This window comes from Chlorocebus sabaeus, chromosome 8 (genome assembly GCF_047675955.1).
Source record: "Chlorocebus sabaeus isolate Y175 chromosome 8, mChlSab1.0.hap1, whole genome shotgun sequence".
Taxonomy (NCBI): Eukaryota; Metazoa; Chordata; class Mammalia; order Primates; family Cercopithecidae; genus Chlorocebus; species Chlorocebus sabaeus.
The window spans coordinates 59,752,521-59,768,800 of NC_132911.1; the positions used below are offsets into that span (position 1 = coordinate 59,752,521).

Here is a 16,280-nt window from a genome sequence, read left to right on the forward strand (position 1 = left end):
ATTGTACATAAAAAAGGAAATGGATTTCTGAAGCATATTTTGAAAGCCTGGGGTGAAACATTTTCCACGGTCTGAATCGGAGGCTTGGGGCTCTGTGGAAAGATGTAAATCCCTCCTGCTGTAAGAGGGAGAAAGGCAGCAGTGAGCTGTCACTCAGAAATACAGTCTCCACTGTCGCAAAGCTGCCTATTGCTGATGCTATCGATTCCCTTCTTTTTCTACAGAAACATCTTGGAGCTTGTCAAGCTTTACTGGAGGTGATTTGCAGTTAATTAATTCAACAGACACTTTAATCTTGCAAATTCTTGACTTGTAATATTGTAACGAAGCTCCTGCAAGGGAGCATTAATCAGTTAGTGAAAAAGGAGCACTTCCGTTCAGCAGTAGTACCATGACGTGCCCAGGCCTGAAGAGAAAGACCTCTGTGAAATGGAGCGCTAGTGAATTCCTGCTACCTGCTTCTCATTGCTCACGCTATGAATATTCATCTGCTTCATTTGTTTTCTCCAGTAAGCGCTGTTTTAAAAAAAAGAAAAATATTCCCGGGGTCTTATATAGCTCGGAGAATGGGGTACCGGGTCATGGAGACTTGCTTTAAATTGATTCAAATCCACATATTTGGAAATGAAAATAATGTCACTGTCATCTGTTGAATAACTGATCTGTCTGAGTACGGTTGCTGCTTTTATTTCATTTCTCGAGATTACCATTGTCAGCATTGTAATAACCAATTTATAAAAATCGAGTTTTTATTCGGCTTCAGAGGTAAAATCTGCATGGGTGTAGCTACTGAATAATTTGATTCCTGCCTTCCTAGGTGATGACATTAGCAGTTCCAAACCGAGATCCATTTCTATGTGGAACTGGCTATCCTGTTGCTTCTCAGGCCCTGCAAAACCTTGGTTACGAGCTCAAAGATCACAAATCCGAGATTTTTTTTTTTTTTTTTTTTTTTTTTTTTTTTTTTTTTTTTTTTTTTTGAGATAGAGTCTCGCTCTGTCGCAGGGGCTGGAGTGCAGTGGCGCAAGTTCCGCCTCCCGGGTTCACGCCATTCTCCTGTGTCAGCCTCCCGAGTAGTTGGGACGACAGCCGTCCGCCACCACGCCCGGCTAATTTTTTTTTGTATTTTTTAGTAGAGATGGGATTTCACCGTGTTAGCCAGGATGGTCTCGATCTCCTGACCTCGTGATCTGAGCGCCTCGGCCTCCCAAAGTGCTGGGATTACAGGCATGAGCCACCGCGCCCGGCCCCAATATTGTTAATGACTACATTTTCACATAGAGGTAAATAGGCTGTCTCCTAATTTAAGACGCGGTTCTTTCTCCCTTCCGTTTTTTTTGTTTGTTTGTCTGTTTGTTTGTTTTTCAAAGAAAGATTTGAGCTACAAGATAAGAATGAAGTTACCAGAAGTTATCAGGTCATAGTTTCAGAGCATGCAACAGAGTCGGGCCTTCATATGTTCTTATAAAGTTTTCCGTCTAATCTTTTGGTATAACAATTTTAGGAGTTCACTCTAGATGAAAGAGTGGAAGTCATCAGATTTGTCAATAAGCAGTCTAGAGGGAAAATGAGAAGAAGCAGCAGCAGCAGGAATTCTTTTTCTTGTGTTTCGAAGATGTTTCTCCTCCCTAAGCTATCACCTTGGTGGTTATCACCAAGATGTATAATAGCAAGCACTACTGAATGATCTTCCCAGTTATCAGCACCAGTATCACCGCGAGTCAGTTTTCAGAACTAGCTCTTGGCACAAGAACTGAATTAAAATGGGGACAAAAAGTGGTCTACCACCATGTGACTTATTTTCAATTGCCAGGCAATGAAAACTAACAAGTTAAAGAAAATGTTCATTTTCTGAACCCCAGAGCCCACATAGGTACAAAGATGCTCTGTAATGTACAATGAGGTGGCCAATCATGGGGATATAGGAGCAATAAACAGTCCTCTTGAGCAAGGTTCATGGGTAAGAGTTACTCTAGCAGGATTGGGTGTTGGGCCAGAGGTTATCTATTAATGTAGAGGCCCAAGTATGGTGATGAAGAGAAAACCTGTCAGTGGCTCATCCACAGTATTTGCCTTTTCACAGTGCAGAGGAGTTCAAAATAGTCACTGCCAGTCCATAACTGTAACAATAGACATGTCCCCTTTGGAAAGGCCAGGGCCTGACAACAGTGGGAAAACAGAGATGTCAGTGGTGTCATGTCTAAGAGTGACTCTGTCATTAGGGGAGCCCACCCCGTGTGATCGTTCTCCTTGACCACTGGCCCCTATCGGCTCTGCAGGACAGCTTCTGATGGGTTCTAAGATAAGGTATTCCAAGATATTGTCAGTCACCCTTGCTTGTAGAACATGAACGATTTAACCATCCCTCCTTTCAACAGCAATGAGATTCAGGGTTACCATGGCCTTACTCATCTTCCCATTGTAAATATATCACGATGTCACAAGAGCCTCTGTGTCTACACACACTAAACTGAGTTTACAAGCATTAGAATCTTTCACTCATATTGTGAATCTCAATTCTGCCAGTCACCTAGTCTGTGTATCTATTCCCAAACTGGAAAAAATAATTCTTGTGAGAATAATTTTCAGAATAATGGAAGTGGAAAGAAACGGACAGTTAAGCGATTTTTCAACATAGACAAAACCACTGGACCATTGATAGCCCTCAAGCTCTGATTTTTCCTCCTGACTAAGTTTCTTTTCTTTTGGGGACTTTCAACATCCGAATTTTCCAGATGATTGCTGAACCATCGTCACTAAACCAAAGTAGACAAAGAGTTATTAAAAAAAAGAGACTGTCCACATGACTGCAAATATCCTGAGGAAAAGTGGCAAAATAGGTCACTCAAGTGGTAAATTTGGTCTTCATGATATCAAACATATGGATATTTGGAAAAGTCGAGATGTTTGAATCATACAGTTTTCTGTCTGGGTGTCTGGCGTTGTCTGGATAGACAGACTGCTCAGGTGTTATAAGTAATGGAATTGAGCTTTCTTGCGCCGTAAGCAATTGCTGGTCATATTTTGCTGCTAAAAGTCTCTTTGTTGTGCAAAGAGAAATAATGCAGAGCAAATGTTTATAATTTTTATTTACTTTCGGCAAACACATGAATGAAAGAGGTCAGGTAGGCTGTCCTGGGCATTCTGGGCCTGGCTGCAGCACACCCTCCTTCGCTCGGCCCCTGCCAGGCAAGAAACTTTCTATTCAGTCTTTGCCATCTTTTATAAATTGTATCATTGCTCTTCTGCTGTTCATATCACCTTAGTTATTCACAAAATCTACTTGACAAAATGGCTCAAGGGAAATACAAGTTTGTTAAGTTTTTATTCTTCAAATAGAAGTTTTAATTTTAAGCATTCCTTATGATATTTTTTAAGCCTAAAAACAGTTCAAACTGCTTGACAAAATCATTTCATGGTTAATTTTATGGTGTTGATAGAAGTAAAAGCTATTTTTCCCAAACCAAACAAAATACCATACGTAGTTTTTTGGGTTTGGTTTGTTGATGTCATGCCAATTTCCAAGCACCAACTGGTTACCACAAATATGGGAATATTTAGTGGTTTTTTTGTACTCATCGTTAAAATTCCTGGGAAAAAAGAAAAAGGAAAATTCACCTCCCAGAAGGAAAGTTTGAGATGTTCATCCTGACACTTGCATTCCTGATTATTTGTGGATATTTCTTCATTGTAACAGTAGGAAGCTGATCTTGTTTCTCCTGATTTGACACTGGGTTGGTGAGCATTGTCTCAAATTTTGTGCTTGCCTCATTTATGGTCCTGAAGCTTAGCAGAAAAGCAGACAAGCTATTCAGACCAGTTTTCTTTAAGAGCGCTTAGGTTGCAGAACATGATACAAATGATTGACTGTGAGCAGGCACACATAGGACCGAAAGGTATTCAGCTATGCAAAGATATTGAGGGGATTTCCAGAGAAAAAGGTTTTGAAGATTTGTAGGCAGGGTTTTGATTGTGTCACATTCCATACTCAGTTCCAAGTTGGAATGACTTTATGGGGAAGGCAATAAAGTTCCTTGTTGGGTCCTTCCCTTACATGCAGAATGTTTTTAGGAAATCAAATGGATCCTCCACTTTGTGTAGCAAAGACCCCCTACGCTCCACAATGTCATCACTGTGAGTCCCATCGCAGATGTGTGTACCAGCCCAATTCAGTTTCGCTTTTGTTTTTCCCTGAGATTTTTACATCACCAAATCCCATTTCAAATCTTTTTACCTTCAGGTTACCAACAGGATGTTTAGCTGAATCAGCAACAAAGAGGTGACAATCTGTTGTCCTCCACAAAAGCTTGAGTCATTTTATTCAGTGATCTTTGGTAGTATGAAAATCAATGGAATTTATGGTGTCGTAGAAAACCAAAAATCCCTGTGTTGAATATAGTGACTGTCTTAAATATACTTACCTATGTCATTCTACAAAACAATACCCTTTTACACTATGGGATGGATTCCTTTCTGGATGCAGGGATGGGAGGGGCTATGGGTCAGTGACTGGGAAACAGGAACTGGGAATCTCTGCACAACTGAGCCCTAATCCCTGGTCCATCTCTCCAGCCTCGGAAACTCACCCTCAGCCTCATTTTTCCCATATGCAAAAGAGAGATATTTATTTACCTACCTCATAGGGGTGTTGTGGAGATTAGCTAGATTTGTTAAAGTGCTTATAGGTTAGAAAGTGCTGTCATTCCTGAGAACTGGCATTAACAGAGGAGAGCTGTGCGCAGCATGGAGGAAGTGGAGTCTGAGGAACACAACAGCAATAACTCACCAAGCAGAGAATACAATGGTTCTTCACCACTATATAAAACTAACACTTTTCCTTCAAAGGTCTATGTATAATTTTCTTCAATGATTAGCTTTTTAATGAGACAACTCCTTTCGTCCAGACATTGAGACGCTTTATATAAGTTGGCAATTTTCCTGTTAACCAAACTGAATTTTACTAAATGTTTATTAAAATGCACCCAGAAAAATTGTCTCCTCCTGATGCCTGAGGGGTTTGCATGCCTGATCCTAAGCTGCATTTTTTCAGAATGCGTGCATGATGCCCCAGTTCTCTACTCATGATCACCAGGTGGCGTTCTGAAATCCACTAGCAGGGAAAGATTTTTAACAGATATTAGTGAGATTAGGGTTGGTGTCATTTCCATTGAGTATCCTCTTCACCCCCAAGATGACACATCTTTACAACACAATAAAAGAATGTAAAGCCTTATTTCTGCCTGGAACTCCTGCACTGATTCATTTTCACATTATAACTATATTTCAAATATTTCGGAAGTTTTTACACAGGGCTTCAGCTATATATTGATATACATATGCTTACATGTGCTTAGGTGGTAATTCTACTGAAGGAAAAAGGAGACAGTGAGAAAACAACATCAGAGAACATCCTGTACAACTTACCCAAAAGTGACACGTTTTCTTGTACTTAAAATTTTAATCCTGTTAAGAACTAATGTGCAATAACATGATTTTGGTTTATAAATATTTGTAATTTTTGAGACATAGAGGCAATATTGTGATATAGGAATACATCCATGAAACTAGACTAGCAAAGCAGATAATGTTTTCATGATATGGCTTCATGAGGCAAAGTTGTTGTACATCAATATTATCATTGTGCCCTTATTTAATGATTATATTCCATTGTGAAAAAAATTTGCACACTCTTAGAAATATAAAATGGGTTTCAGAAAGTTTTTACTTGAGAAGTGGGTTTGAAATCATCTTGTGCTTGGAGCTGACATAAGATATGCACTCAATATAATCTCTTCTGGATTCTAAAATCCAATTGGCAGTGATATTTCAAAGCCTTAACATTTCAAGATGGTTAATTAAACATATCTAATGCATGGTATTAAACTTTCTGAAGCATGAATTTAACCTAGGCAATTATGATTCATTTTTTTTTAAGTTTATGCTGCCATACCAGACTGAAGTATTGTTTTCGTAGACTAATACTATGAGAATAGTGAGTTAAAAAATAATTCAGACTATCTTTTTTCCCCCGCCCAGTTCCTAGTATCAATACGCTCCCAACCAGCAATGCAGCAGAATATCCTTTTTGCTCTAAAGGGAAATACCGTGTCTTTATTTGTTTTTGCACAAGAAAACTGGTATTGCCTATTTGGACTAGATGTAGGGGCCTGGCAGCTTTGCAGGTGGGGGGACCGGGATGGGAGGAAGATAGTGGGGCATGTATGTCATGGGGAGATTTTACCACAAAGATACAAACCAGAATTGAAGCGTATTAGAGCTGGATAACCCTTTGAAATGACAGAGTCTAGATCCTTCACCGAACAGATGAAAAGACAAGTAGAGACAACATGTACTTGAGATATAAGCTATACATCTCAGCACTGGAAGAAAGGAGACTTCAGCCTCTTTTCAAGGCTTTCCAGACCACATGGAACTCTCCAGAGCCCTCCTTGAAAGTAAGAAACTCTTTTAGAAAAACTAAAATTTTCAGCAAAGATTCATGTGATTATGCTGCTGAGGACCAGTCATTCTGTAAACATCACATATGTGATGCTTTGTAAATGTATTAATTGTGGTCAACTTTCATGGCTATTTCCCATTAACATTGTATTCCATGAACAAGTGAGAGAAAACATATGGAAATTTTCTTTTGATCAAAAGGAGTGTCTCCCAATTAATTTATGTCTGTTGGTATTGCTGACATCTTATTATCATCACAAAATTCCTTTTATATCTAGATGGTATCAGATAAGAAAAGAATGAATCATTTGGTCAATTGCTTATTGAAGATTCCCATCTGAAACCTTTCTTTGGTAAAGAGGGCAGAAAGAGACCATAGCTATTCTTGGATGAGAACCTTGCCTCTACTAAATAGTTTCTGCTTTTCCTCTCTGTAGCCAGACAGCTCAATAGCCTAGGGAGAGAGTCCGATGAAGGATATGCAAATTACATTTTTCCCATTCTCAGAACAAAGACAGCAACCACTGAGCCAGAGGTTTCTTCCCTCTTTGAAACCAAACAGTACACTGAATTTAGGGCTATGACAAAAATGTTGTTAAAGCAAAAGCAAAATCATCCTTCTTGTGGATTCTTTTCTCAGTGTTTACTTAATTCTTTTTGCAGTTTGAATTGGAGTTTCTAATAATGATAACTAATGCCATTTTACGTGATAGCTGCAATGCAGAAATGGTGTGAGCATGAGTTACAAATGAGATGACTAGGGATACAAAGTTCGTCTGTACTGACATCCTACCGAGCAGACTGGAAACAAATACTACTACCACTAATATTCTGATTTAATTAATAACATCTAGTAGAAAAAAAGAAGCATCTTGCTTAGCATGAAACCATTGCACAATATAAACCTGCTCCCAAATGGCAAGGATTTTTGCTACCAATATTTGTTCTTCATTCTCCGGTTATTTTAAGTAAATAAGTTTCACATCTAACTACCTCAGCTACAGTTGTTTTCTTTAGAAACATGAAACCATGCACTCTGTAATCAATAAGTCTTTCACTTAAAATTTCAAAAGGATACTTGCTGCAAAGCAATTTTCAAAAATTTGTACATGATCTACACCACCCAACCTCAGGAGGTTATACTTAATTTCGTTTGTTTCTAAGGTTGGTTTTGGGTAAAATCCTCATTTCCACTCAACATCAAGATAAGCTGCTCTATATTTGCTTAATTTGCCTTAAACATTTTGTGCTCCTTTCCCTGTTCGATTGTTTTGTTTTGTTTTAAATCTATCTCTGAAAAAAATGGAACAGGTGGCAGGTGAACAGCAAATGGAAGAAAATGGACCAGTAATTTCTCAGTCCCCTGTTGTCAACTATCTGCATGACATTCTGATTGTGCAAAAATGCCATTCCTGTGCTTCCCTCTCAATTACAGAAATAAGGTCCAAGAGACCCCATGAGTGTGCATAGGGAACGGTGTAGACATTTCCCCCAGTATGAGCACAGTGCCTGGACCTGAATGATCATCTTGGCAGTTCTTGTGCTTTTACTTTGTAAACATTGTACAAATGTATTTGGAATTTTATTTGAAATGGAGACTTAAACTAGTTATTCAATTTGTTTCCTTCCTGTAAATATATATATTCAAATTCCACGTATCCAAACATCCCTTTAGCGTTCAGATTGTAAGTGTGTCTTTATTCGCAGGAGGCCATTGTCGGCAGGCAGTGACCCCCAGTGCCCTAGTTCGAAGCACAGTGCGTGGAGTATTTGATGTACTACAGTACCATAGTTATTTTGGTCTGTTAAGTAAGTTGCAATTTGTGATGAAATGAAGTGGAAAGTAGTACTTCATAATGAACAAATTTCCTTGGTTACATGGTTTTTCTTGTAAAACTTAAAGAAAAAAAAGAAAACTTGAAATTTTATATATTTGGATTTTGTAGGTTTTTTTTTTTTTAATTTTACTGCAACACAAGGTACCAAAATCATTAAATAAAGTACACTGTGGTCATTTTAACAGAAGTCTGTGTTCCTGATTCTGTCTAAGTCTAGGAAGGGGGTAGGATACCATGAGTGTTGGATGGGGAGGGAAAGGAGGAGGCCATGTACACAGGCATGTTCCCAAGGCAACACAATGTAAGTCTAAAATAAGCAAAGCTGAGTTCTGTCAAATTTAAAATACATTAAAAATTAAGTTATATCTCTTTTTAGTAGATGTTTTATTTATTTATTTAATTTCTGAGAAGTCCTAAAGGGTATTCCTCTAGAGCTACTATAAAAGCAAAGAGATTTTCAGATCACAAAGAAGCTTAAAAATACAAATAAATTGCTTAATCATTAATGAACAGAAAAAGTGTCAATGGACAAAAGTATTTTTTTTTTTTTTTTTTTTTTTTTTTGAGACAGTGTCTTGCTCTGTCATGCAGTCTGGAGTACAGTAGCACCACCATAACTTGCTACCGCCACAAACTCCTGGGCTCAAGTGATCTTCCCACCTCAGCCTCCTGAGCAGCTGGGACTACAGGTGCATGCCACCACATCTGGCTAACTTTTTATTTTTGTAGGCACAGGGACTTGCTATGTTGCCAGGGCTGATCTCACACTCCTGTCCTCAAGAGATTCTGCCACTCTGGCCTTCAAATGTGCTGGGATTACCGGCGTTAGCCACTGCCCCTGGCCCAAAGGTACTTTTTAAAAAGACTATGTGTCTAAATGTTTGCCTTTTCTAAAAATCAGTGCTATATTTTATGTGTTTTTCTTAAAATATTCTATTTTCATTTTAAGGAGTTTTTCTATTTTTTATACAGTTGGTAAGAGTTCTACTGGTTTATAAAAGCCTTCTTTCATAAAATGTAAAATAGTATCTGTACACTGTACTATAAGAATTGATTATATATGTAGAGACTTCTACGGATAACAACTATTAATAGAAACAGATAAGTAAATGATCAGAAGAAACAAAAAACTGGGAAAAAAAGTCAACCATTCACTTGTTATTTTTTAGAGTTGATTATTAAGGTCTCCTTTTTTCCTGATTATAATAGTAACACATGTTAAATGCACAAACACTAGAAACTCACCATTGCAACACACTTCTAGTCTTTTTTGAAAGCATTTATATTTTTATTCTATTAATTTAATTAACATTTAAAAAAATCACAACTATGTGCCATGCATGGTATTAGTATTATAAATATGAACAAAACACATTTTCTTCTTAAAGTATACAGTCTAATGAGGAAGCAGTTCAGATACACTAATTGTGGTGTTATTTGGTGATGCAAAAGTATAGACATTCACAGATTATGATGAGTGCATCTGACATAGTCTGCAAGCACTCAGGGTGGAAGAGGGAGCCACACCAAGAATGGAACCTGGGCCCCAAACCAGTGGATGGAGCAGAGTCCCCGCCCCACCCTTGCTGAACCAAAATGGACATGAGCAAAATATAAACTTCTACTGGGTTGAGCCACTGACATTTGGGGTTGTTTGTTATAGCAGTTAGGCTTTTACAACTTTTACAGGAGCATTCCATGGACCAGAGAAGTATAAGGAACTCAAGTTGGAATATGATTAGCTCAATTGTCTCTATCTGAGGTCCAAAAACAAAGAGAAAAAAGAAATGGCTATGCATTTTTCATGTTCTCTACAGTGAGTAGATATTGTTATTATAATCCGAAAACAAATAAAATTTATGTTTAAGGGGAATTTTAAAAAAGAAAAGCATGCCAAAATCCTGAATTTGAAAACTTAATTTAGTAAGGAATGCAATTTGCCCCTAATTAATCTAGAAACATGATACAATTCCAAACAAATCCACAAAGGTCTTTTATAAAGCTTTGCAAAATGACTATAAACTTTATATGGGACCAGGCACAGTGGACCATGCCTGTAATTCCAGCATTTTGAAAGGTCAAAGAGGGAGAATCTCTTGAGGCCAGGAGTTCAAGACAAGCCTGGGCATCATAATGACACCCTGTCACTACAAAATAAAATTTTTTAAAAAAAACTTAGATGGGCAGGGTGGCACGCCCTCTAGTCCCAACTACTCAGAAAGCTGAGATGAGAGGATCACTGAGGCTCAGGAGGTCAAGGCTACAGTGTTCTCTGACGGTGCCACTGCCTAGGCGACAGAGAGAGAGAGAGAGAACACTTGCCCTCCCAACTATTTTAAGTAATAGTAACCACTAGAGAGTGCTACCAGCACAGGAATGTAAAAATCAATAACCCCCCCTCCCCAAAAAAGTCCAGAAATAGAGTCTACACATATTAAATAAGTGAATTTATATATATATAATGATAATTTAAATATATATAATGATAATATATATGATAATTTAAAATCAGTGAAAAAATAATGACCTCTTCAATAGAAGGTCTTGGGATAACAGACTCACCACTAAGAACATCTCTTTACCCAAAAATAAGATCCTATGAGCTGAGTGCAGTGGATCACACCTGTATTCTCAGCTACTCAGGAGGAGGCTCAGGCAGGAGTACCCCCTAAGCACAGGAGTTCAAGGCCAGCCTGGGCAACATAGTGAGACCCAATCCCTAAAAACAAACAAAAACAAGATCCTATCCATTAAAGATACAATTGTAAAAATGTACAACTGCAAAAATCGTATTTTAATATCATCTCAAGGTGAGAAATATTTTCTAAGTTTTATTTAAAATTTAAGACAGAGAAAAAGTATAATCAAGAAGAAACACAAAGTTCCAGAAAGCAACTGACAAAAATATTTAACCTCACTAGACTGAAAAAAATTTCCTAAAATGTATATACAAAGCTGTTTATAATAGGAAAAGCTGGAAATACCTGAGAAACAAACAATATGCAATTAAATAAACTAGAGTACATCTTCACAATGAAACATCCTATAACAATTAAAAGTAACAAATACTAAGGTAACTTTGTTGCATTAAATAAAAATATTAATTATTAATAATTCATTTTGAAAGTAAAGAACAAAGAAATAAGTGTCTTGGTAAAACATAAACATAAAAACAGTAATATAATTAAGATCCCAAGCAAATAGGCAAATAATATTGAAAGTGAAGAGAACTGGCTCTAGCTGAATGCGCAACTACCTGAGAATATTCTTGTCTGATGCACCACTTAATCAGTGAGTGAAAAATTGGCAGCTATGGTAGGTGTGAATTGAATTTATCTGACAGATTTTTGAAAAAAGGGTAACCACCTAAGGGAAGAACTGGAAATTCCTCTGACAGAGTTGTACCTAGAAATAACATTTATAAGGCATGATCGGGTCTGGAGAGGCTTGAGGAAATGGCTGAGTTTTTGAATCAAAGTGGGTACTCAGAAAAAGAGAAGACGGGAAATGACCACCTTGAATCAGTGTGCAGGAAACCGGGGCTGCTGAAGGAGTCTTGCAAAGAAAGCAAGACTTTGACACTCTCTTGCAGGAGTGTCAAAGGTATACCAGCACCGACTGCATGGAACAGGATCTCAGCTGAATTAAATGGGAACCCAAAGCCACTGATCACCTAAACAGTTTAATTGAATCAGTGCTGTCTTTGAAATCCTTCTAAGCATTTCCCTGCAGTGTTCTCCACATAATGACCAAACCCTCCAAGTGCCTTGTCCCACCGTGACCATTCACATAATAAATGCCCTTGCTGTATCTCCACCTCCAGAAAAAATAACAGCCACAGACTCAGGCCCTCCTCCTGAAAATCAAAATCTACCTGTATGTACAACCATTCTTGACAAACTTAATGTATTTAAGGTTAAATCCCTAGATCTGTGGGGCTTCCATCAACAACACTTCACGTGTCAGTGGGAATCCAGAATAATTTCCTGAGGAAAACTTTTGCTTTGCATGACAGGGTAAAGAGAGAGAGACATTACATTCAGACACAATTTTTTGAATCCATAAAAGATACCAGCCTTAACTCAAGTGCAATGAGTAGCTGAAGCACACAAATCTCACCAAAACATGTTGATGGATATTCCTACCTGTGTTCGAAATTTTTGTCATGGAATATAACCTTATATTCTCTATCACACAATTACTATCTAAAGTTGTCATGAGCAGTTCACATTAAGAATTATCTAAGTGGCAGGTGGTCCATATGTGTCCCTGTAGCAGAAATCACAGATGTCAGATCTGCAGGGGCCAGGCAGGTAACATAACTGAGGAAAGACTGGGGCAACCAGGAGAGCACAGCCAGGCCGGCCCTGTGGCACTAGGTCTTCTCACAGTTCAAGAGAAGCCAAAAATAAAAATGGATTTTTAAATATGAAAACTAATGTTTCATGTTTTCCAGAAATTCAAATAATTACTTTTTTTAAAAAACAATTACATATCACAAACAACGTCTACTGACCAGATGTGGACCTATGGGCAACTGCTTATGATCTTTCTAGGTCTAGATTTTATTTTATTTTTTTGTAAAAACCAGATAGCTTGTCAACCTGGATCCCATCATCTTCCCCCAAAACAATTGCTTTGGGTGTTATGCCATTGGCTTATATTAAAGCACTTTTTACAAACCTGAGCTCCCATGTGTTAAATTTGTTCTGTAGATCTTGTTAAGAGTGTTGTTCTCTGTAGTTATGTGCTGCCCTCTTTATGAAAACCCATAGAAGCAGCATCTTTCAGATGTCAGTACCAAGGACAGTCATAACCCTCCATAGCATTTCTATCTCATGAATACAGTGAATCGAGTGTTTCCTCTTTGCATTAACTCATAAAAATCTCAGAGTAGCCTAACTCTAGAAAAATGTAAATGCACATGTGTGTGTCCGTGTGTGTGTGTGTGTGCACGTGTGCACCCATGCATCCTACAGACTTGGTTTTTTTTTAAGCCTTACATTTTTGTTCTCCACTGCCAACTCTACTCTGAAAATTCCTTGTTTTATGTTATGCCAATATCTTTGAAATCTGCTTCAAATTGGTTTATTTTGACAACCATTATTTATCAATAAAAGATAAAATAGCTAAATCTTAAAAAAACTGTTTATTTTGAAAATTGGAAGCATATGAATAAGCAAATAGAAAAACTAAATAAATTAATCATGTTCATCAACAGCCCTGAACCATCTTCCTAATGCCACACAGATAACTTTAGTTGCTTACCAGACTTCAGTACCCAAACACGCCATAGGTGCTTGAAATTTAACATTAAGAAAATCAACATAAAGAAATGAAATCACTATCATTCTGTTTCTCTTTATTCATTACACATCATGGTAAATGGCACATCCAACTGGCAATCCCAGTGCAGTCTTCAACTGTTCCCACCCTTTCCTCTCCAATAGCCCATCTGCCACCAAGTCCTGTGGATTATGGCATCGAAATGTCTTAAATCTTATCCCAACTTTTCTACTTCACACCTTTGTCATTTCTCACCTTAAACTACTGGATTGACTCATATTTCTCACTTTGACAGTACTAACTCAGCTTTTATTTGAGTTCTGTGTCCCAGCTACCTCCCTCAAGCCTCAGCTGCCTGAACAGTTTTTGTTTGTTTTTGTTTATTTGTTTTGAGAAGGGTATTGTTCTGTCACCCAGGCTAGAGAGCAGTGGTTCCCTGGGCTCCAGCAATCCTCCCTCCTCGGCCTCCCAAAGTGCTGGGCTTACAGGTGTGAGCCACTGCACCTGGCACCTGGGTAGTTTTTAAATGTTTTGTAGAGAACTTTTAAAAACATGTAACAGAAATGCCTGGGCCTCACCTGTGATGGTTAATACTGAGTGTCAACTTAATTGGATTGAAGGATGCAAAGTATTGTTCCTGAGTGTGTCTGTGAGACTGTTGCCAAAGGAGATTAACATTTGAGTCAGTGGAATGAGAGAGGCAGACCCACCCTCAGTCTGGGTGGGCACCATCTAATCAGCTGCCAGTGCAGCTAGAACAAAGCAGGCAGGAGAAGACAGAAGAGCAGACTTGCTGAGTCTTCCGGCTTTCATCTTTCTCCCATGCTGGATGTTTCCTGACCTTGAATATCAGACTCCAAGTTCTTCAGCTTTTGGATTCTTGGACTTACACCAGTGGTTTGCCAGGGACTCTTGGGCCTTTGGCCACAGACTGAAGCCTGTATTGTCAGCTTCCCTACTTTTGGAGTTTCAGGACTCGGACTGATCCACCAGTGGCTTCCTTTGCTATTCAGCTTGCAGGCGGCCTGTTGTGGGAGTTTACCTTGTGATCGTGTGAGTCAAGTCTCCTTAATAAACTCCCTTTCATATATACATGTATCCTATTAGTTCTGTCCCTCTAGAGAACCCTAATACATCACCAATCTATGATTATGGAATGAGTAAATAAATAGGTGAATGAAGAACAAAGAAGTGAATTAGGCCACTTTCAATCATCTTACATGGTCAGACCCAAATCACACCCATCATGCAGCTATCCAGAAGCCCCACAGCTATACAGCACGGTGTGCAGACAGGCCATGGGGAAGCAAGTTACAGGCCAGAGCAGAATCCTGACAGGTTCACAGCAATCCCTGGGGAGCAGAATCCAAACAGGGTCAGAGAGGTGCATCCTGACACCATCCAGTGAAGAGAGGACAGGCCACTGTCAGTGGGGTGGACAGGAGTCATACTGCAAAAGTGAGCTGGGGACTTGGACACAGACATCTCCTGATAGGCTGGAGGAGGAATACGCATCATAGGAAGTTCCTTGGGACTGGAGGGTTAGAGGGAATCTAGAGAGAGGTGGGATTGCCCACTAAGCTCAGGACTGAGTGGGCAGAGAAAGTGGATGGGTTAAAAAATTAGCCACTGTTAGAGGCAAAGCTTGGTTCCTTCCCAAGAAACTGACTCAAGACCACTTCCCTTGATGGTTTTCCTCAGAGCCATCCATTCCAGTCTTAGAAGAATAGAGACTGCTAGGTGCAGAAATGACTCTCCTCTGGTTGAGGGGTTCTTCAGTTTCTTTGGGGAGACATGTTTCTTCCCAACCCTCCCTAGGATCAAACCAAGAGGATTGGTTGAGCAGGTGTTTGGTCGACCAGATCCTATCTCTGTATTTTGAATTCCATTTGAGACAACAAGCAGGACCCAGGGCTTCTGGTGGTAAGCACTTGCTAAGCTGGGCCACTCTGATCCTGCACAGCAGTGTTGGAAGGAGACGAGTGAAAACTTGTCAAAAATCCCCTTTGCCTCAACCACATCCCAATCCATAAAAGTAAGAGAAACATCATCAATCACAGAATCCCATTCTAGAAGTCCATGTGTCCAGCAACATCATTCTGTCCTCCTTATATAACACGTGGAAAATGGGCGACGGTGCATTGCAGTGAACAGTGCTCCAATAAAGAATGAGCCTCCCCACACAGACCAATGGAACTGAATAGAGAGCCCAGAAGTAAGGCCGCACATCCACGGTCATCTGATCTTTGACAAAGCTGACAAAAACAAGCAATGGGGAAAAGACTCTATTCAATAAATGGTACTGGGATAAGTGGCTAGCCACATGCAGAAGATTGAAGCTCGACCCTTATACAAAGATCAACCTAAGATGAATTAAGTACTTAAATGTAAAACCCAAAACTATAAAAACCCTGGAAGACAAACTAGGCAATACCATCCTGGACATAGGAATGGACTAAGATTTCATGACAAAGACACCAAAGCAATTGCAACAAAAGCAAAAACTGACAAATGGAATCTAATTAAACTTAAGAGCTTCTGCACGGCAAAAGAAACTATCAACAGAATAAGCAGACAAACTATAGAACAGGAGAAAATATCTGCAAACTATGCATCTGACAAAGTTCTAACATCCAAAATCTATAAGGAACTTAAACAAATTTACAAGAGAAAAATTTTATACTACCATTAAAAAGT

The 16,280-nt window shown here is 38.9% G+C and overlaps 1 protein-coding gene across 1 annotated transcript in view; it reads left to right on the plus strand.

The window, feature by feature from the left end:
• Positions 1–5,221, plus strand: part of XKR4 (XK related 4) — a 427,274-nt gene extending 422,053 nt beyond the window's left edge. Inside the window, exon 4 of the mRNA XM_073018090.1 lies at positions 225–5,221. The gene's annotated coding sequence lies outside the window, so the exon portion shown is untranslated. The remainder of the gene's footprint in view (positions 1–224) is intronic.
• Positions 5,222–16,280: the final 11,059 nt, after the last annotated feature.